This window comes from Dama dama, chromosome 33 (assembly GCF_033118175.1).
Source record: "Dama dama isolate Ldn47 chromosome 33, ASM3311817v1, whole genome shotgun sequence".
Lineage (NCBI taxonomy): Eukaryota > Metazoa > Chordata > Mammalia > Artiodactyla > Cervidae > Dama > Dama dama.
In genome coordinates this window covers 20866925-20890059 of record NC_083713.1, presented here as the reverse complement: position 1 = coordinate 20890059, position 23135 = coordinate 20866925, and the positions used below count along the sequence as shown (strand labels likewise).

Sequence of the window (23135 nt, the reverse complement as noted above, 5' to 3'; positions counted from 1 at the left end):
ATTCAGGTTAAATCATCTATGGATTTACAGAACTGCATAATCTGAAGGGGCATTCATTAATTGTGGAAACAGCAAGCAAAGAACTACTGAAAAAGTGCTAAGTCAGAGTTGAGTTCTCGCCATCTTTGAAGATGGTTCTAAGTTTCAGATAGGAGTTAGGCACTCAACCTCTAGCATTCTTGGTTCTTGCTTTAATTCTCAGTCTAAAAGCTCATGGACTCTGGGACAATGACAGACCTAAAAGCTGCTTCTGCAGATCAGATTCCTGACTTCACTAGCAGCAGTTGTCCACAGGCTAGCATCTAGGATCTCTCTGGTCTGGGCAAGATTCAGCATGGAGCAATACTCGAGGAGGCATTTTCCCTGAAACAGTGGCCAGCATTCTCCAGAAGCAGACTGAAAAACTGAAGTACTTGCAGAAAGCACAGGAAACTGGAAGCAGGACAGCACTTGAAAGCATGTTTGTCTCAGCTGCTTTTGGTGTGTTGTCAGATGTTGTGGAAATTTCCAGTTTGAGCAGTTTTCATGTTTTCTAGCCTCTTTAGTTGAAATACAGTTTCCTCCTTTTTTAAACATCAAAGGATGAGGTCACCAGCCTTCTAAGTCATTTAGGATCAAGGCTGAGAAGTAGGCTTTCGGTAATGTTTCACCCAGAGTTTGATAGCAATGGATGGCAGCAAATTGTAGTTCTTCCTGAGAAATGTGTGCTTCTGTATTTGGCTTCCAAACTGCCATCAACTCTGATGTACGCAAACATGGAGGCTGCTGGAGAATCATATTGCTTCTAAAACAAACTTCTTCTTGGTTTAGTAATAAGCCAAATACACAGACATCACCTCCTAGCCTTTGAAATGATATTTATAAATACCTCATGATTTATCTCAAATGCAAAAAAATTAGTAGATGGGCAATTTAAATTTCCTCACCAGAAGACTCAAATGCAGAGGGATCTACTCGAATTTTAGTTTCATATCTGTGGTAGAAACACACACAGAAGGCTATATAAACAAATGGGCATGAGTAATTCCATGCCATAAATATTTTATTCTCACATTTATATTTCTTCCTCCATCACATATACTTGTGGTATATGGCTGAAATATGTTCAGATGCATGGACACGACTTAGCAACTGAATAGCAACAAATGCATCTGAACAAACCCTTCTAGCAGGTACTTGATATGAGTGGTGAAAATGGCTTGCTGAGTTAGTTTAGTTTTTGTTAGCTTTTTTGGTCAAAAAAAAAAAAAAAAAGAAAACTAATTAAAAAAATAGTTTGAACAAAAAAATTCAGACTTTGATTACTAAAAAATTGGTCACTGCATTCTTAATATATTTAAGAAAAAGAATAAGTTAGCTATTGCCTCTTGCTTGAAAATCAACTTTACAATGTCTTTCCCCTAGTAATTTGTATCATCCTATAAATAGTATTTGCTAATAATATTAACAAAGAACTGACCTACTTCTTCTTTTTAACCAAGAGATAAAAGGTAACTGACTTTCCAATTACTGAGTACTGCTCTTGCTATCACTTGTCTCGTTTCATAAATATGTAGAAAGAATTTACGTTCTAAATCTACGGGGGGAAAACAGGAGAATTAAAATTCCCTGGCTTTCTTATCAGGATGAGCAGGAAAGTATGCCTAATGCTATAACTGGCTCCTTGGCATTATAGCTCCAGGGGAAATATGTAGATGTTTTCAGTTAAAACCTAACAAAAAACAAATTGCAGCATGAATGACAGAGAAAATCAAATGCCAGTTTTATTAGAAGGATCCCATTAGGGAGATCCATCAAAACTAGGAACTTCTGGCAACTTATGGTTCTAGAGAGACAGAAAGTAGGTCTATTGTCACTGAGAAAATACTTCACAGCCATATAAAATTAATTCGACAAGTACAGATAATGCAGTGAGACATCTTAGTTTTGGGATTGCTAGTGAAACAAGCTCTACTGATCAGTTGTACCACACGGGGGCTCACACCTTGGTTCTGTGCACTGTGAGCGCCCCAAGGGCAAGAGGTAGATTTCTGAAGTTCCAGAGGAAAGAAATACATCCTTTTTTTGTGAAAATTCAAGAACAGGACAGAAAGCCCGGAAGTAAACCCAAACACTCACCATCAGTTAATCTATGACAAAGGAGGTGAGGATATACAATGGAAAAAAAACAGCCTCTGGCTCAGTCGGTAAAGAATCCGCCTGCAATGCACAAGACCCGGGTGTGATCCCTGGGTCAGGAAGACCTCTGGCGGCGGGGATGGCTACCCACTCCAGTATTCTTGCCTGGAGAATTCCATGGACAGAGGAGCCTGGCAGGCAATACAATCCATAGGGTCAAAAAGAGTCGGACGCGACTGAGCGACTAACACTTTGAACAAGTGGTGCTGGAAAACCTGGATAACCACATGTAACAGAATGAAATCTGAACATTCTCTGACACCATGCACAAAAATAAACTCAAAATGGATCAAAGGCCTAAATGTAAGACTTGACACCATAAAGCCATTAGAGAACAACAGGAGCAGCACACTCTTTGACATTAATTGCAGCAATATTTTTTGAATCCGCCTCCTAGTGTAACGAAAATAAAAGCAAAAATAAACAAATGGGACCTAATTAAACTTAGAAGCCTTTACAGGGCAAAGGAAATCATAAACTAAACAAAAGTATAACCCACAGGATAGGAAAAAATACTTGCAAACGAGGCAATTGACAAGGGATTAATCTCTAATATACACAAACAGCTCATGCAGCTTCAAAAAAGCAAACAATCAACAAATGGATACAAGAGCTAAATAAACATTTCTCCAGAGAAGACATATAGATGGCTAAAAATCACATGAAAAGATGCCTAAGACCTTAACTAATGACTGAGTTGAAAGGTGAACCCTTCAAGTTATTGGCCAAGATGTGATGCACAGAGAATGGGGAGGAACTGCTCTGTGTGAGACAAGGAGAGGAGTTCTTTTTTTCATTTAAACATTGGCAGAGGGAAGGGTTGAGAAGAAACAATCAGGAGGGAAGTAAAAGAGGGGGAGGAGAAAGGGGACTGTGAGAATGTACGAGGAGGAGTAAGAGAATCCACGGTGCTGAGGTACCAAGAAGCACAGCGACCAGGGTCTCTCATGGCGGCTTCATGTCATTTGTACGCAGTGGTGACGCCACCTCTTCCATGACCCCCAGTGGTGTAGTAAGGATTGTTAGATCCACAGAATGCTTGGTGTGAATCAGCTCTCCTTGTGAGAATAGGTCCTGGGGCTGAGTGTCAAAGCCATGTTGAGGCTGGGTAGAGGGAGTCCACACTAGAGGGAGCCATGAGTTGTTAAGTCCCTTCTTTGCTGCCTTATCCCCTTGACTTCACAGAACCCTTGGGAAAGTTTTGAAATCGACCGGACCTGACATCGAAGCTGGGTGTTGAACCATTTTTAAAGGTCAGAAAGACCCAAGATAATATCTGGATTAAAATTATTCTAATCCAAAACATGATGGTGGGACCTCTCCCCAAAGCTTCTCAATGATGAAGAAGAATCTCCTGCAAAGAATGTCTCTCATGTGCTTCTAATGGTTTTCGGTACCTATCATCTGCTAAGGAACATGTCCCTGAGGGTTCTTCCCTTCTGGTCCTCTCTTCCTGTTAAACTGCCCCTCTTTGCTCTGGAGATGAAACTCACCATCTTTACTCCACAGGACACGGGAGCTCTTTGGCACTTACCACTGTCCACTAGCATGGACACAGCCTCTCCAATAATTTTTCTTCAGCCTGCTGACCTTACAGAAGGACAGGGACAAATGAAGGTAAGTCTGATATGAAAAATAAATGGCTGCTACAGCTCATATCCAGCCTACTTCGGGTCCTCTATGGGTTGAACCACCTTCCTAAGTGAAGTGAAGTGAAGTTGCTCAGTCATGTCCAACTCTTTGTGACCCCATGGACTGCAGCCTACCAGGCTCCTCCATCCATGGGATTTTCCAGGCAAGAGTACTGGAGTGGGGTGCCATTGCCTTCTCCAGGGGATCTTCCTGACCCAGAGATCGAACCCAGGTCTCCCACATTGCAGGCAGATGCCTTACCCTCTGAGGCACCAGAGAAGACACCTTCCTAACTTGTCATCAAATTGTCTCCATATGATAGAGCACAGGGCAGGGCTCCTGGTCTGACAATTCTCAAGCCCAGAGAAAGGAGGAAAATCTTTCCCTTATCTCAGTCTAATTAATTCTTGCTCACTATTTCCCCATTTTCTGTCCCTGGATGAATCAATCTCTTCCTAGTATGATTGACAGCAGAGAATATTCATGGCTTACAGGAAACCCAACTCATAGGTATAAGAGTGAGATCTGACTCCGTATTTCCAAGAAGACAATCACAAAGGTGATTTTTCTATCATATAGATTAGATAGACTTACCCTTGGTTAACTGGATGTAACATTATTTTTATAAAAGAAATATATAAAACAACTGTAATACAATTTCTGCTTCCATTTCTTCATTTCAGCTCACAGTGCATTTTGTACATCATTCCAAGTATCAACACTCTATGCAGTCAAAAGTCCATGTGTAACTTGTATTTGGCCCTCCATATCCAAGTTTCCTCCATATTGCCACTTCACATCCACAGATTTAACCACTGTAGATCATGCAGTACTGCAGTATTTACTACTGAAAAAAATTCATGTACAAATGGACCCAGGCAGTTCAAATCTGTGTTGTTCAGGGTCAAACTGTAATATATTTTATTTATCCATTCACAGATGGGTACTTGGATTGTTTTTACCTTTGGCATTTGTGAATAAGACTTGAACATGGGTGTACAAGTATCTGAGTCCCTGCTTTCATGTTTTTTTTGGGTATATGCCCAGAAGTGGAATTGCTAGATCATGTGAAATTACCATGTAATATTAAGTTACTATGTTTATTTATTTATTTATGTTTAGGAGGACATGCCATACTTTCTTCCACAGTGGTATTTGGGTCATTTTTAATAATATAAAGACAGCTTTATACATATATCTCTGAACATTCATGTGAAGTATTTCTGTAGAATAAAGTCCTAAAATCATAGAAGTAAAATAACTGAGTCAGAAGCATTTTAATAAATATTGCCAACTTTACCCCCCAAAATATTATATTAATTTACATTCCTACCTACAGTGCTGAAATTCACTACATTACAAATTCTGCATTATCAACTCTTTTCATCTTTTCCAAGTTGATCAGATGAGATTTTTAAGCTTATTTAGATTTGTGTTTCTGTATTCATTATTGAGGTGATGCAAGATTTTTCATTGCTTTCTGTTCATTTATATTTGTTCATCTGTGGTTTTCCAACTTATATACTTTGGCAATTTTTCTACTGGTTTTCCTTTCTCTTAGAAAAGAAAGCTCTTTGTAAATTAGAAAATTAGCACTTTGTCTTCATAAACATGAAAGTTTGTCCAGTTTTGGACTTCTGACCATAATTATGAAATATTTTTATGAATAATTCCAATGTTTAAATATATGCAGTAGTATATTTACAGATATTTTTCTTTATGGTCTCTGGGTTTCACATGCTCATAAATGCCTTCCTAACTCCAAGATTTACTAAAATACTAATTCTTATTTATTTCTAGTATTTTGTCTTTCAAAATTTAATTCATAGATCTAACTGGAATATATTTTGATGTGAAGAGAAAAGGAGGAAGATTTTGTAGTTTTTCTCTAAATAGTTGTTTTAATCCTTCTTTGTCCATCAATTCAAAATGTCAGTATTAGCATTTACTAAAACATCACTGTTTGTTTTCCTAGTCCACTGATATACATGTCTTTTAGCAGGCTCATAACACGCTATTTTTTATTACCGCTTCATATCATGTTCAAACACATTAAATCTAGTCCTTCCCTCTAGTATCTTTATTTTAATTTTGCTCTTCTTGGCTATTTTCATTTGCATATTCTTTCAGATAAACTTTAGAAACATACATGAATACTTTGGTCAAAATATACTTTGATCAAAGTATATTAACATTCTACTGGGTTGTCAATGAATTTATGGATTAATCTAGGAAAACTGATATCTCAAAATACTGAGTCTTTTATATCCAGAAACAAGACATTTCTATGTATTTATTAAAGTCATTTTAATTTATGATTATCTCTTGATTACTCTCAGTTGCAGACAACTCTTAATTTCAAGTTTTTGTTGAGAACCACCTGTTCTGCTTGATTGTCTCCTTTGTTTTTCTTAACTGTCTTTATTCTTATCATCTGTATAGAAACTGTAACTGATTAGGAATTTGAAAGCAAGAAGTTTAGAAGAAAATACCTAATTAAATTTTTACCTGAGAAGAATGTAGACAGAGACATAGCAACAATCTTGGCAGATGTTCTTTCAAAATGTGTATTTCTCCTCAATTTAAAATATGTTCCCTTGTCCTTCTTGGGGTGGAGAAGGCAGAGTAAAAAAGGAGGGAGTGACAAATTCCTAGTTCCTATAAAATCAGAAGTTCCATGGGTGGCTTCCTTATTTTATTTCAAATGTGAATTCTTAGGAAATGAGATGTACTCATGACTAAGTATGAGTAAAGAGGGACTCTAAACCAAAATATAATGACATTTTGGGATATGTAGAAGTCTATATATACTTCCTCCAGTGGTGCGAATAACTGCTTACTGACAATATTCCAAATGGAAGAAAGAAGAATAAGACATTTTTTTAAAGTGGAATAAAATTGGAGTATATGAAATGTGAGGAAAATGGATCAATCTCCTATAAACCTATTTTTGATGTATTTATAAACACTAAGTGTAATGCAAATGATTTACATTTTTTGTATCTTGTTATAGATTTAAAAATTTCTTTTATACTATACAATTTACAACATAGAGTCAAAGAATGATATACATATATTTTAAAGTAAATACAGAGTAAGTTTATAGGAAAAGGCCAAAGAATGCAATAAAAATATTTTTAAGAATGTCACAATCACCACTAGAGGGTATAATAAGCAACCTTTCTTCCATATAGTGGAGCAGAAGAATATTACTGAGAAATAAAAGGCAATTTAGAATCTCAGTACTGGAAGCAACCTCCATAGGTCATTTGGAAGAGAAATGGCTTTTAGAAATGTTCATCAGCTTTGATATCTAACCAAGGGCAAAAGGTATCAAGTGATTTTCAGGGGCAGTGTTTATCTTAGGTAAAAGTGAAATCAGTTTATTAAGGCATACAGAACTATTTCTAAGGCAATTAAACAGGAAAAAAAAAAGACCTTTTATATTTATATGTAATTGAGCATCCATCTCACTTGGCAAGCCTGTTGATTAAAGCTTCTTCTAGAATGATATTACCTTGAAAATATACTCTATGAGGACTTAGAAAACAAAACAATTACACAGACTTTCAGAACCTCAACAAGATCCATGTTGTCAATAAAAGAAAGGAGAGGCAGCATTTTCAAACTAGCTAGTGATGACTGGCATGAACCAGATGCAGAGCATGAATTCCTTACTTCAAATAGTTCACCAGGCTAGTGGAGCCTATGTTGTGAAAGATAAACACATTCCTCCTTAGAATTCCAAGTGCAGTTTTTAAAGTTGGACGATCTCATCCAGTAAACCACCTAATCTGCTGTAATGGGTCTTTGAAAAAACAATCCTTCTTTAATATAGGATTTCCCTATCTCCCATTGTAAACATGTTTCCAACCTTAGATTTTTTACAAATTTATTTTTAACTGGAGGATAAATGTTTTACAATATTGTGTTGGCTTCTTCCATACAACAACGAGAATCAGCCATAATACATATATTTCCTCCCTCTTGAACCTCCTCCCACCTCTCACCCCAACTCACCCCATCAGGCTATTACAAATTCCCCACTAGCTATCTATTTTGTTGTTGTTGTTTAGTTGCTAAGTCATGTACAACTCTTTGCAACCCTGTGGACTGCAGCATGCCAGGCTTCTTTTCCCTTCAATATCTCCTGAGGTTTACTCAAATTCATGTCCATTGAACTGGTGATGCCATCCAACCATCTTATCCTCTGTTGTCCCCTTCTCCTCATGCCCTCAATCCTTCCCAGCAACAGGATCCTTTCTAATAAGTCAGCTTTTCCCATCAGGTGGCCAAAGTTTTGGAGCTTCAGCATCAGTCCTTCCAATAAGTATTCAGGACTGATTTCCTTTAGGATTGACTGTTTTGATTTCCTTGCAGTCCAAGGGACTCTCAAGTCTTCTCCAGCATCACAATTCAAAAGCATCAATTCCTCAGTGCTTAGCCTTCTTTATAGTCCAACTCTCACATCCATACATGACTACTGGAAAAACCATAGCTTTGACTACATGGACCTTTGTCAGTAAAGTGATGTCTTTGCTTTTTTAATGCACTGTCTAGGTTTGTCATAGTTTTCTTTCCAAGGAGCAACCATCTTTTAATTTCATGGCTGCAGTCACTGCAGCAGTGATTTTGGAAACCAAGTAAATAAAATCTGTCTCTGTTTCTTCTTTTTCCCCTTCTGCTTTTCCAGGACATGATGGGACCAGATGCCATGATCTTAGTTTTTTGAATGTTGAGTTTTAAACCAGCTTTTTCACTCTCCTCTTTCACCCTCATCAAGAGGCTCTTTAGATCCTCTTTGCTTTCTGCCACTAGAGTGGTATCATCTGCATCTCTGAGGTTGTTGATATTTTTCCTGGCAATCTTGATTCCAGCTTGTAATTCATCCAGTTCGGCATTTCACATGATGGACTCTGCATATAAGTTAAATCAACAGGGTGACGATAAACAGCCTTGTCTTACTTCTCTCCCAATTTTGAACCAGTCCGCTGTTCCATGTCTGGTTCTATTGCTGTTTGACCCACATACAGGGTTCTCAGTTCAGTTCAGTTCAGTTCAGTCACTCATTCAGTGTCCGACTCTTTGTGACCCCATGGACTGCAGCACACCAGGCCTCCCTGTCCATCACCAACTCCTGGAGCTTACTTAAACTCATATCCATCATGTCGGCGATGCCATCCAGCCATCTCATCCTCTATTGTCCCCTTCTCCTCCTGCCTTCAATCTTTTCCAGCATCAGGGTCTTTTCCAATGAGTCAGTTCTTCACTGGCCAAAGTACTGGAGTTTCAGCTTCAGCACCAGTCCTTCCAATGAATATTCAGGACTAATATCCTTTAGGCTGGAATGGTTGGATCTCCTTGCAGTTCAAGGGACTCTCAAGAGTCTTCTCCAACACCACAGTTCAAAAGCATCAATTCTTCAGCGCTCAGGTTTAGGAGACATGTAAGGTGGTGTGGTATTCCCATAACTTTAACAATATTCCACAGTTTGTTATGATCCACACAGTCAAAAGCTTTTGCCTACTTTACATATGGTAAGGTGTAAGTTTCAATGCTACTCTCTCCCAACTTTCAAATTCTGAATGCTATTCTGTGTTCCAGAATAATTGTCCTTCTTAAAAGAAATACACTAATAGGAGAAAGCAAGGCAAGTAAATCTCATTATAATGAAGAAAATGTAAGCCTTCTTTTAAACTATTTTTCTAAGCATAACATTGCTTAGCAGGTAGCACATCACAATGTAAAATGAACCTTAACAATAATCTTTTGGCCTAAGCATGTAGATATTTTTATTCACGGCTTCTGATACAATGAAACGGAGACTTCAGATGATGAAAGCCTTACCCAAAGACTCTCAATAGAGGATGGAACTAGGAGAATAGAATCAGGACTCCTTCTTAGTCCGGTCCTATTGCCACTATACTCTGGCCCCCATGCATCTGTAAGTATTCAGTGTCAGAAATCCCCTTAATGGCACATTTCAGTCTGAAGGATAGTCAGACTTAATAGGAGAAGGATATTCTATTTGGGTAAGAATGTTCCTGTGGTTTGTGTTCAGAGTGTCCAGTAACCAACCATTTTGATTTCTTGGTCATTTTAGTTTCCCAGATCCATTTCATCATTTGAGTATGACACACCAGGCATATCACTGAAGGATTATTATATTTCTTTAGAAGTTGAAGGCCCGTGACCTTCATTATAACATCACCTTGTCTTATCATTTACCTGGAAACCATTCTCAAAATGTTCAAAGTTGTTGAGTGTGTGCTTATGTCTTTTTAATATTTGCTAAAACTTTAGAACAGTTTATAGTGTTTGCTTATATTATTACTCAAAAATTTTGATGCACATGTATTAAATGCAGAGAAATACTGTATTTTTGTATTTTAATATCTTTAATAGCAATGACACTAGTGAAACTTAGAAAAAATGCAACAATGCTTTCTATACATGAACCATTTCAACATAATATAGAGACAGACTTCTATAGACCTTACTCTTTCCTAACATATTTAGTTTACATCCAAATCTGAATTTAATATGGCCACTGGATCACTTTTGAACAGATTTTCAAGATGTTTATAATTTCACAGGAACTTGATGAGAGTTTGAAATTTCAGTCATCTCTTTAAGATTTTTGTCGTATCTACATGCCATTTGTACTATTATTCACTATATACATGTGTGTATATATATATATTAAGATCTGATTCTAATTATTTTTCTAATATATTAAAATAAATGTATAACTTTATAAAATATTTCTTCATAATATATTTAGAATAATCTTGGATAGCATATATTTAATAAACTTACTATATTTTGTGAGTCACTCGTCTAGCTGAAAAAGTTTTGAACTAAGACATAGAGATGTAGATTACATGCAAACATTAACATTTTCTAACTTGGATCATTGAACAAGCCAATGGACCTCCCTGAGTCTGAACCTTACAAAGTTGTGAGGACTAAAGAACTAATGATGTTAAGATCTTTGCACATACAATTGTACTTAAATGTTAGTTTCCATTCCTTAAAGGGAGTTCAACTGATTAAAGTCAATATTTGCTCAAGTTAAAAGTATGATTTCAGTTCAAATACCTTCTTCTCTGTGTAATTCTTATCCACAAGAAAAGCAACAAAATGTGGATAAAAGGCCCAGAAGATAGGTCAGAGAGGCCAGGCTATTCATGAAACAGAGTAAAGTGGCAGATTCCCATTGTAAATAGTTTGTAACACAATTATTCATCATATTCTGTAAGGGACCCTATTTTTCTTTTCCAGGTTGTTAAGAACAGAGACCCAATAAATAGCTCACATCAAAGGAACAAAAGGGGAATGGGGCTAATTTAGGTTCTCAGAGGTCTCATGGAATACAAGGACACCTACCGGCATTCAGCTAGGTCTCATGTCAACTAGAACTAGAAAATCAACCTAAGTCTTTCAGAGGCTTTGCAGTCTCTTCTCTGTCTCTATCCCATGCCCGCTCTCTTGGGGCTCTTTCTCATTGCAGTTTCCTCTGCTCACTTAGTTTTTCTCATTGCAGTTTCCTCTGCTCACTCATTTTTCTTGTGACCCCCAAATTGGCAGTAAGTACAATCTGTTCAAGCTTATGTATATCCATGAAGCCAGAGATTTTTGGCTAACCAATGGATCAACACTTCTGGGAGTCCACTTCAGTAACAATGAGTTTGGGAGGGAGGAGAAATCTGCTTCATTTAGTCATGAATATATAAATTCCTTTTACTACGCACCCCTGCTGCCCAAAGAATTAATAACATCTTGCTAGGAGTCATGGGGCGTGATGAAAAGACCTATAGGGGAGCATGATTTTTAAGATTGGTGTTTTTATATGACACCTCACATGTCTGGAAAAATATCCTGTCAGTACATCATACTTTACTCTTTTTAATGATGTTACCCCAGGTTGTTTTGGATCTGAAGTTAAATTAAGAATCCTTTCCTGGGTCAGGACACATTCCTACTTTAAAAGGAAAAAAATGTTCTTCAGAGGAACCATATTTGTGAATCAGATTTCTCTATCTAGAGAAACACACCCCCACCAAACTCTTCTAGAGGGAACTGAGGAAATAGCATTAAAACCCACCGTGATGGTTCCCTGGCTTTGACAAATGTTATAATGAAATATTTTATTTCTTCAGCAAAGAACCAGTAGTTGTTTCCCTCTGCCAAATGTTGATGTTCCATCATGTAAACATAACTAATAACGCTCAACACTGTTACCAAACCGAGGTCTGGCTATTTGTTGCTCGAAACTCAATATCCCAGAGGCATGTGCTAGTGAAAATGGAAAACACTGCTCTTAATCATGAAGCCAGCAGTCTGGAAAGAAGGCGTTCCAGAGAAGGAGGAACTCAGTGTTCCTCAAAACTAACTCCAGATAACCTGCTCAGTCATGAAAGTTTTTAAAGAGAAAAAAGTAATCTCAGTTAATCACTGCAACAAGGGATCAGAGTCATCACCATCCTTTACTGCATGTGAGCTTGTCAGTCTCTTATGTTTCTTTAGCTGCTATCTTGTTCACACAATTTGTGAGGTAACTGAAGGGGAAGCTAGGGAAGACATCTGATTATCTGTTAATTACTTTTTCTTTGTTTCTACTTCTTTGATCAATGAAAAGTCAGGCAAGGTATTGTATGATCGAAGGATTTGGAAGATGAGCTTGGGTCAGAGATGAGTGAAACGTGGGGATGCCTGTAACTAAGCTGAAGGTTAGTTACAGTACAGCTTTGTTAAAGTCACAAATGGTTCTCCTGCAGAGAACTCTTTCCCATAAGGAGGTCTTTCCTGCTAAATGCTGATTACAAGGGGCTTCCCAGGTGGCGCTAGTGGCGAAGAATCTGCCTGCTAATGCAAGAGACATAAGAGACTCAGGTTTGATCCCTGGGTTGGGAAGGTCCCCTGGAGTAGGAAATGGGAACCCACTCCTCCAGTACTCTTGCCTGGAAAATCACATGGACAGAGGATTCTGTCAGGCTACAGTCCATGGGGTTGCAAAGAGTCGGACACAACTCAGCACGTGCACGCACACTGCTTGCAAATCCCCACTTGTCAGCACCATTCCGTTACTACGGGGCTATGGGCAAAGATCCATCTTCCGTAATTTCTTCATGCTGACGTATGGTGCCATGCTCTTAGAGAGGAAGGTGCTGTGATATGGGTCTGTAACATCTCTTTGCTGGCAGTTTTAGCTGCCTGTTCACATATATAGGCAGAACAACTTAGAATTATTTTGATGCTCAACAAAGACAGAAATTATCATGGGCAGTAGTGTTAATCTCATTCTGTAAAACCCAGTTCCTGGAACTGTTCTAGCTGGAGACTCAGTACACCTCAAGATGGAGCACTGATGTCTTGGCTGCAGTCTGGTCATCAGTTACAATATCTGTAAAGCAACTCAGGAATGGGCATCAGATACCGAGTCTGTGACTCTGTTGGCCTAATTATTAATTGCTTGAGTCTACTCTTTTGTGACTCAGGAGGCCTGGGAGACTTCACATTTTCTACAAACAAGAGGCAGGGGACACAAAGGGCCTTTGTACGAGGGTGGGGTGGTGGGGGTGGGAGCGACGTGCTGCAGGGGTCTAATACCATTAGTTAAAGAAGCAAATATTCATATTTTCAGTATTATTTATATATATTGAGTGAATTCAATGCAAAATAAGTAACTTCCTTATGTAACTTTTTGCTGGACTTTTGTTGAGATATGGATCTTAAACTCTAGCATGCATAAGGATCAACTTAAAGATACCTATCCACTAGGTCTGAGACAGCACTAAAGAAACTTTTAATGAAGTCTTGCACCCAGATTTTAGGGATGCAAGTGGTCTGAGAACCACACTTTGAGAAACATTTTTGAGGAAACTGGTGTGCATGGATGAGAAACCATCTAGATTAACTCTTTTGAGCATGATCTGGTTTCCGCTTTCTGCAGAGATCATCACATCACACACTTTGTATTTGGGACACTCACGTACTAGTTTGAGTTGCCTAAGTCCCACTTACCTACTTTGAAATCATTATATAGCAACTGATTTTTCAAAAACAGGGTTTCTTGGTGCCTGGGGAGAGATCCTGAATCCGACGAGGTAAGCACAACCAGGCCAACCTGGTGCAGTGGGTTTCTGGTGTTGGTTTTGTGTTAGTCCACAACCCTTTATCATATTACCACTTCAGTGATAGTCCATGCTTTCAGAATATGCTGTGAAGAAAGGAGCTTTGTCCACTTTGAAACAGGTGTTTTGCCAATGGAAATGTGTCTTTTGAAATCAAGCACATTTTCTTGGGTGTTAGAATACATCATTCCAGCAAATGCTTATAAAAATGTGATGATAGTCTTTGGGCCTATTTAAAAATGTCATACCATATGATTTTTGAATCATAAAAACATACTAGTGATACCACTTCAAATTGAATATTGTATGGCTAAAGTCCTTAAGATATTCTGAAGTCCACAGGGGTTTTTTTGTGTCTCTAAAGGGAAAATGTGAGAAAATTGAAGGCATGTGATAGCATAACAGACTTTAGGTTGTTTATCATAAAGATCCCCTGGGTTCTAAGTGGAATTTTAAAAATGATTGTTCCAACCTGAAAAAGAGTTTAACAACAACAAAGGCAAACTTAGTTTCCAGAGTTAAACCTGTGCTTTTACATCTAATGCGTCCTACATGCTGGCTGCAATGCTCCTTTATTCTTTACCCTTACATTTAATGCTGGCTTGGGGTCCTCAAAAAGATTTAAAGCTTTTTAATGCAATGCTTTAAATCTCTTCTTAGGCATATCCAAAATTGTTTTCATGCTTTTTATTTCTCTAGACCAGGAAGAAAGTTCGATTCTGAACTTCTTTTCCTTGATTTTCTCCTTGGAGATTTATATTATCAGCCATACTTTTCCCAAACAAAATTTCAGAAGCCTGTAACGACTTCAGATATGATTTAAGTCCTAATTGTTCCATATACTATTAAAGGAAATCACAATTTATTTTCCAAAACTAATTAGATTTGTACACCAACTATGCTTTTTCATGGTGTCCCTGCTATGAAGTCTGTTACTCTCCAGGATCCAGTCTAAAATATTTCTACTTAGCCATACAGTTTCATCGCAGAGCTCTTCTCTTTTAAATTCTCTCCTGTGACTGAATTTTAAATTCTTTGCTGACTTCGGTGTTCCTTGTCCTGTTTTCCAGTATCTAGTCCTATAATTATCCTATGATAATGTGATTGCTGACCAGTCTATCTCCAAGTTAGATAGTAGCTCGGAGAAGGCAGTGAACTTACTTTGAAATCCCCAGTGCCTAGGGCATTGCCTATTGCATATAAAATGCCAAATAAATACATGAAAAAAATGGATCTTAATGAATCAGACTCAAATCCGTTCCAATCGACATAAACATTTAAACTTTTATTTTGGACAAGAAACATTTCTCTTCAAACGTAAGAAGTTATATTTGCCTGAGTTATATATGTGTTGCCAACCACTTTTTCAATTGCAATCACCTGTGGTACCTTAGAATACAATTCTTCAGCTCTGGAACTATTGACAATTTGGGCTGGATAATTCTGTGTTATGGGGGACTTGTCCTGTGCATCTTAAGATGTTTAGTAGCATCCCTAGCCTCTACCCACTAGAAACCAATAGCACCCCTAAGCCCAGTTGTGACAATTAAACATATCTCTAGACATGGCCAAATGTCCTCTGGAGGACAAAATGGCCCTTCGTTGAGATGTACCACCCTAGAATGATAAGTTTACCAACTTCAGAGACTTCAAATATTATTAGAAATGTAACCCTATAATCCTATTAATTCTGCAAAATATTCATTTTAAGTTTTAATTGCCCCTTTAAACTTCTAACTCACAATGTAAACAATGGTTCCTTAGCTTATACAACTGGTGTATGGGCTGGTATGGAGAAGAAAATGGCAACCCACTCCAGTATTCTTGTCTGGAGAATCCCATGGACAGAAGAGCCTGGTAAGCCCCAGTCCATGGGGTTGCAAAGAGTCGGACATGACTGAGCAACTAATACTTCATGGGCTGGTATGGCTGGAAGTGGGTAGATGGCTGGACATCTGTCTCTCCATGCGGCCAGTTTGTGCTTCCTTACAGCATGAGAATCTTGGTGTAGCCAGACTTTTTACATTTTCCCCAGAGCAGGTGTTTCAAGAGACCTGAACAGAAGCTCTAACACTTATTATGACCTAGTCTTAGAAGTATTGGAATGTCACTTTTGGAGCATTTTCCTTCTTTTATATTTATATTTAAAAACTTCTTATTTTGTATTGGGGTATAGCTGATTAACAATGTTGTAAAATTTCAAGTGAATAGCAAAGGGACTCAGCCATACATGCACAATTATTTATTTATTTGGCTGTGTTAGGTCTTAGGTGAAGTATTTGGGATCTAGTTTCCTGACCTGGGATTAAACCTCGTACCCCTGCTTTGGGAGTCCAGAGTCTTAGCCACTGGACACCAGGGAGATCCCTGTTGCATTTTTCTATAAAAGAATTCAGTAAGTTCAGCTCAGACTCAAGGAGGAGGGTAGAAAAAGAGGAATAGACACTACTTTTCTTGAGAGCAGTGAGATACATATACAGGGAGGGAAAAAATTGATGGCAGCCATCTTAGAAACAAGTTTACAAAACCTGCCCAGGTTAAAGCAAAATGCTCTCTCTTCTTTTCCATCTTTCCAGGATATGTTTTTCTACTCTTCTCAGGTTTGTGGCAATTCAATTTTGTGAAAAGACAAATGCACCATTTGGATTCCTAGGATATTCCTTCACTTTGGGCAACGGCTCTTTCCTTTCCCTCTGCCTTTTGTTGACAAGTAAAATTTGGGGTCCTACTGTAGAGACATCTCACTTAGGGGAGGCATGCTAAATTAATTTATAAAGTTTTGGTTTAGTTCTTCTGAGGTATCTTTCAGGAAATAATGTTTATCATCCTGGGGAATATGGTAAGCTGATAGAAATTTTCCTCTGGAAGAATTCAATCATGATTTTTGGCTTGTCATAAACATTGGCCATAAACAGGCATGGGTCTTGGGGGTGGTTTGATGGGAAGAAGGCATGGAAGGAGTCAGATCTAGGTATAAATTCCAACTGTACCACTGTGGGGCCTAGTGTGAATTCCTTAGCTTCTTTGACCCTGATTTTAATTCTCTGGAAAGTGAATGAAATGTGCCTATCTTGAAGATTTGTTTGTTTTTTAATCAAGTACTGATTATTGGTCCAGAGACCTCTATGGGTTCCATGTTTTTGTACATCTTTGTACATCTGGGATAGTAAGACAATGCTTATCTCCTGGGTGAAGGTCAGACAGGTTCACTGTCCATTATAAAGGATTCAGATTTCCTAAGCTTGGAAGGGCAGGCAACTCCATTGCCGGAGTATGGTGGCCATTCTTGTCACACTGTGGGCCTTCAGGCTTGAGGTGTTTATGCAAATACTGACATTTTGGTTAATGCTATTGCTGTGATTAATAAAGTCCTTTTCTTCTAATCTAGGAGTCTGTGAGGCAGGGAGGGCATCAGACTTGATGCTTCTCTTGCTCTCTCTACTTCTTCCTACTGTCTTCAGTACTTCTAATCAGCCAGGCCTAGAATGGATTTGTTTTCTCCATCTTCTTCTCCTTGTGTTGATGGCAACTCCATTATACAAAACACCATGACTAGGATTATCAATCTCGGCTTTCTAAAGGGAGAGATAAAGCAGTGTAGAGACTGTTTGCGCTAAAAAAACTTGCTGAATTTTGGTGTCAAAAACTGAATAGTAACACTATTTTTTCCTCTTTCCATTTCTGTTTTAACAATTCTAAATCTCCCCTTGGCGAATTTTTGGCAGAATGGAAGCAAGATTAGGACAAGAAAATGCAAAACAGAAAATCTCATGAATAATTTTTGTAAGTTCCCATTATTACTAGCTCTCAAGAATTGCAATGGAGTGAATCCCACTTCCTAGTAACAGAGTCATTCAGTACATCATGGTTAAATTTGGTAGCACTCCCTATACTTTTTTTTTTTTTGGCAGTTGGCTATTTCAAATCTTACATTTCTACCCTTTAAAAAATCTCAGTGTCTTCCATGCCACATAAAGGAACTCAACTTGTAGAAACTAATTAAGCATTACAAAGGCATTCTACATACGTGCTCTCTCCTGCTATATCTGAGAGCTGGAAGATAAATCTTACCTAAATTCTCAATGCCATGGTAAGTTTCCTTAAGCACAGCTTGGACTGGTTGAAAAGCAGTTGAAAGAGAAAAGAAACTCTCTGGCAAAGTGATAAAGTACATTTTATTTCTATTTTCAGAAAGGTGTCACCTCAGATTTTCACCAGGATGAAGTTAGATTCATTCTCCCCATTTAATGTGTATCATTCAAACTAGAAGGCACATCACCTGGGACTGAATTTTTTTTTATGGACTCCACATTGCATCCTTTTCCCAGACCTAAAGCAGATGAATTCGTTTCTTCACAAGGTGAAAATAAGGGAGGTCAGTCAGTATGTCTGCCGACAACATTGAATCACCTTCTCCCTTCTCTCAGGTGCTTACTGAAAGTCATTTGAGTAGTTATTATTTTTCTCAATTTATCTCAGTTCAAAATATTGATCATTTACTAGCCAATTAGCATCGGTCTGAGCATGGTGTAGAATATTAAATAAATACCTGGAGCTTATCACCTTGTCGTGTCAACTTGACACTGGAATGGAAAACAATACAAATTAAAAATTGTGGTGAAATATATAGTAAACCAAAAGAAATGAAAAAAAAATACATATCTATCTGGAGGAGGAAAATGGCAGCTTACTTCAGTATTCTTGCCCAGATAATCCCATGGACAGAGGAGCCAGGAGGGCTATAGTTTATGGGGTCGCAAAGAGTCGCACACGATGGAGCACAGGCACACATATGCATGTACACACACACAAATGCTTCTATGCAAATAATAGGAGCAGCTTTACCTGCAATAGCCCCAAGCCTGAAACAACATATATTGGTTCCCGTTGCTATGTAACACAGTACCCTTCATTTTAGTCACTTCAAACAACAAACATTTATTGTCTCAGTTTCTGTGGATCAGGAATTTGGGAGCAGCTTCACCAAGTAGTTCTGGTTCTGGGTCACCCGTGAGGTGGCAGTCAAAGTGTCAAGGGGTTACAGTCATCTGAAGTCTGGGCTGAAATTGGATTAGCTTCCAACATGGCTTACTTATGGCTGTTGTCAGGAGACTACAGTCTCTTATTACATAGGTTTCTCTATAGGGCTGCTTGAGTTGCTTCACAGCATGGCAGCTGGCTTCCCCCAGAGCAGGTGATCCGAGAGAGAGGAAGGAGGAAGTCCAAAATCCTTATAAAACCCAGTTTCAAAAGTTACAGGCCATCACTTCTGCTTTATTCTATTAAATAGAAATGAGTCACTAAATTCAGTTCACCTTGGGAAGGAGAGTGAAATTAGGCTCTGTCTTGAAGACAGCAGTGTCAAAGAATTTGTGGACATATTTTAAAACCACCACACAACCTAAGTGTCCATCAACAAGAGAATCTATAAAGAAATTGTGTGTATATCACACAATAAAATACTGCACAGCAATAAAAATAAGTGAAGTTTTGATACATGCAACATGGGTAAATGTCAAAGAAGACAGACATGAGAGAAGACATACTGTAGGATTTCATTTACATAAAATTCTAAAAGCTGCACTGAATTCTAAAAGTTGCTATATATAGAGAAAGTAAATCAGTGGTTGCCTGGGGACTGGGTTTGGGGGGATGGAGTGATGAAGTGGGGGATGGAGGGATTTCAAAGGAACCAAAGAAACTTTTGGAGGAGATGAGTATACTCATCTTATTTGTGGTGACAATTTTACAGATGTATAAATATCTCTAAACACATCAAATTGTAAATTTTAAATCTGTGCAATTTATTGTATGTCAATTATACTTTAATAAAGCTCAAAAAATCTGTTTCAAAGATACGAAAAATTTTCATTCATATGCCAGTTATGTTTTCCATTACTTTTCAGTTCTGACTCTTTAGTAACCAAATATAATAAATAAGTCTGGAACTTTTGTCTACTGCAAGATAGTTCTCAGCAAGGAAGGAACTTGTTAACTTCTTTTAACATATGGTAATACTTTTGGGACTCTGGGTTCTCATTTGGCTAATCAGCACACTTCAGGTTATTTTCATTTTAAGAATACTCCTTGAAGAATTTTTATAAAGCCAACAGTAATTATTTTGTTTTTTGTGTTTGTCCAAAATCAAATTAATTTCTTCCTCCAAAAATATGCTCCTTCAGCTCAGTTTATTAAATCACCATTTAGCCAACACCATGACCTAGAAGTATCTGCTTCTCCTTCACTGAAATCCTCCCCAACCCATTTCTCACAACTTGTTTATTCACTCAACTAACATTCATTGAGATGTTGCACATGCCAGATATTGTACTAGTGTTAGGTGTACCGTGGTGGGTAGTTACACCCGACTCCTCGCCTTGTGCATCCTCCATATTTTAGTGGAGGATACAGTCTCTGAGTCTGGTCGTTCTACACTGGACACGCATCTTGTGTCCCTTATGTCTTCCATTCTCATTGCTACTGATTCAGTTTACGCAGTCATCATCTCTTGCTGAAACTGATGTTCTAATTGGTCTCTGTCCTTTTCTTTCCTCAGACTAGTTTGTTCTCCATATGGCTGCCAAAATCTTCATTTTGAAACTCAGATCTGATTATGGTATTCACTGATTCAAATAATTTCTGATGGATCCATAGTACCAGCTGCATAAAGTCCAGGTTTCTTCATGACTTGACTGCTACCATCTGACAACCTCAGTTTCACCAGCTCAGCTCATTCTAACATACTGCAGTACTCAACGTTCCCCATCATGTTGTGTGTGACCGCATCTGCCTGCACATTTTGCTTCTGCTTGGAAGTGACCTTTGACCTCGCTTTCGCCAAGTAAATTCCTGTGCATCCTTCAAGACACTGTTCACATTAACCACTTTTCTCAAGAACACCCATTTGCAAGCAGAATTTATCAGCCTCTTGAACTCGCACATCCGTATATTCTTCTCAAATTTAGCACTTACCAAGGCATAGTTTAAGTTAGTGATGAGAAAGAAAAAAGCAGCCTTATCCCCCAGCAGGCCATGGTGTTTTCCTGCTGAACATAACTTTTGCACAGAACACCAAGATCGTTTGAGGTTATTTTGTGGCAAATCCACTTAATGGGTTGAAACAAAAACAAGAACCCTCCATAAGCACATCTAAGCACAAACAAAAACAACACCATGTTAACCACAAAAATGGCCACATTTCTCTCTTTCCCAGCTACTGTGACTTGCTGCTGCTTCTTAACCACTTATAGGTTTAACCTCATTCCATTCCTCTCCGCACCTAAAGAGTATTAAGATAACCAACCATAGATTTGCTCCCTTTTTTGGCAGCATGCAATCCAGAACAATCACCTGCTTCCTTGAGTCTTCCCCCCAATGAACATGGCCAACATCCTATATCGAGTCTCCCTAACATCCTCTAAGACTCCCCTTTGTTACCATGGTGTGAGGTTGAGATCTCCCTTGCTGCAGTAAATAATACACCCCATTTTGTTTAAATGTAGGTATATTCCTGGTAGTGTTTTGCGTGTAGAGTTGTGATTATGAAATGAAATATCATATAAAAATCTTTCTTGGCACATAAAATTTTAGCTCAAAAAGTATAGTTGTAAATGTAAAGATCATTTACATATTTGATCTTTATACTAGACTCTAAAGACTTAAAGATCTGAGGCTTTTATCTATGTCTTTCCAGGCATCCTTGTACAAAGTATAGTTCCTATCTAGATACTAGGTACATGTTTATAGGCTAAACAAATTAGTGTGTATTTTATGGTTGAAGACATACATTTTAACAAACAGAAGAAGCTGCTTTAATAAAACATACTATTTCTTATCAAAGTACACTGCTAGTCTGCTACTGACTGAGTTTGCTTTTACATGTGAAGGTGCTCCTGTGGTTTTGATGCTATTGCCTTTGGTCAGTTCCCACCATCAGCAGAGCTGATGTCTTCGTTTTGAAGTGATGATGGCTTGTATTCTACCTCCAGAGTTCCTCATGATCCTTACTAGTCCCAGCATGCACAGCTACACAGCCCACTAGGTGTGAGGATGCTGTGATCCCCACCGCACATTACCAGAAATAAGTCACAGTAGGAAAGCAGATTAGGATACTTTAAAGTATGGGGAAAGAGAAACTATGAAAAACTGGAAAGAAAATTGATTTCTAACTACAGTTAGCCCTCATACTTGTTTTGACTTCATGGATGATTCAGGGTACAGGATAGTTGTCCTCTCTCTCCAGGATTTATTTCTATCTACAGATTTCCAGGACTCTCTCAATCTTAATCTTACATATCTTTCTATTTTGTGCTTTAGTAACATATTTTTCAAAATGGAATAAAAAGTACTAGTTCTGTTCAAGGTATTTACCTCATTTTTGTCCCATATAGCAGAGTGTTTAAGAACTCAGGTTTTTCCATCAGAAAGATACAGATTGGAATCCAGGGTCACCAGCTTCCTGAATATGTGACTTTCATTTCACTTAACCTTTCTCAACCTTAATTTTCTCATCTATAAAACAGAGATATCAATAGTAAGTAACATGCAGAGTTGTGGTGATTATGAAATGAGATAGCATATAAAAATCTTTCTGGGCACATAAAATTTTAGCTCAAAAAGTATAGCTGTGAGTATACACCTTATGAGTAATAATGAGTAAGTAACTCATTATTCTTCATTAGCAAAGTTTGCACTTATAAATCCAAGGTAGAAGTTGGATACTTAATACCATGCAAAGTTAAATTATATAATACACTATTCTTTTACACATTATTGATATATATTATGAATATTAAATAACAAACTAAAATAGAGCAGTTTATATTTCAGGATTTAGTCAAACTTATTATGTCAGTAAAAAAAAAAACTTCTGCAAAACTGACTTGTGTATAGTATATCTTGCCTGAAATAAACTTCTAAATTTAGAAAAATAAAATAAGCTCTTTATAATACCTATCACAGTGGGAGTTTTAGTGATTGAACTGGATGACTTTCAAGGTTCCCTGTTGTCAGAGAGAGAACAGTGAATTTGATAAACAGCAGGACAGACTAAACAAAGTAGGGAAAAAAGCAGAAACTAGACTGGCCTTTGGGAAGGATAAGCATTATTATCATATCTAGCTGCAAATGACAAGACGAAGTTCAATCAAGCTGGATGTGTTGGTGAGAATGATGATAGGTAATTGGTTG

The 23135-nt window shown here is 37.9% G+C and overlaps 1 long non-coding RNA gene across 1 annotated transcript in view; it reads right to left on the bottom strand.

The window, feature by feature from the left end:
* Positions 1-6399, bottom strand: part of LOC133051039 (uncharacterized) — a 49286-nt gene extending 42887 nt beyond the window's left edge. The window contains exon 1 of the long non-coding RNA XR_009691755.1: positions 6319-6399. This is a non-coding gene — a long non-coding RNA (uncharacterized LOC133051039). The remainder of the gene's footprint in view (positions 1-6318) is intronic.
* Between the last annotated feature and the right edge of the window lie 16736 nt (positions 6400-23135).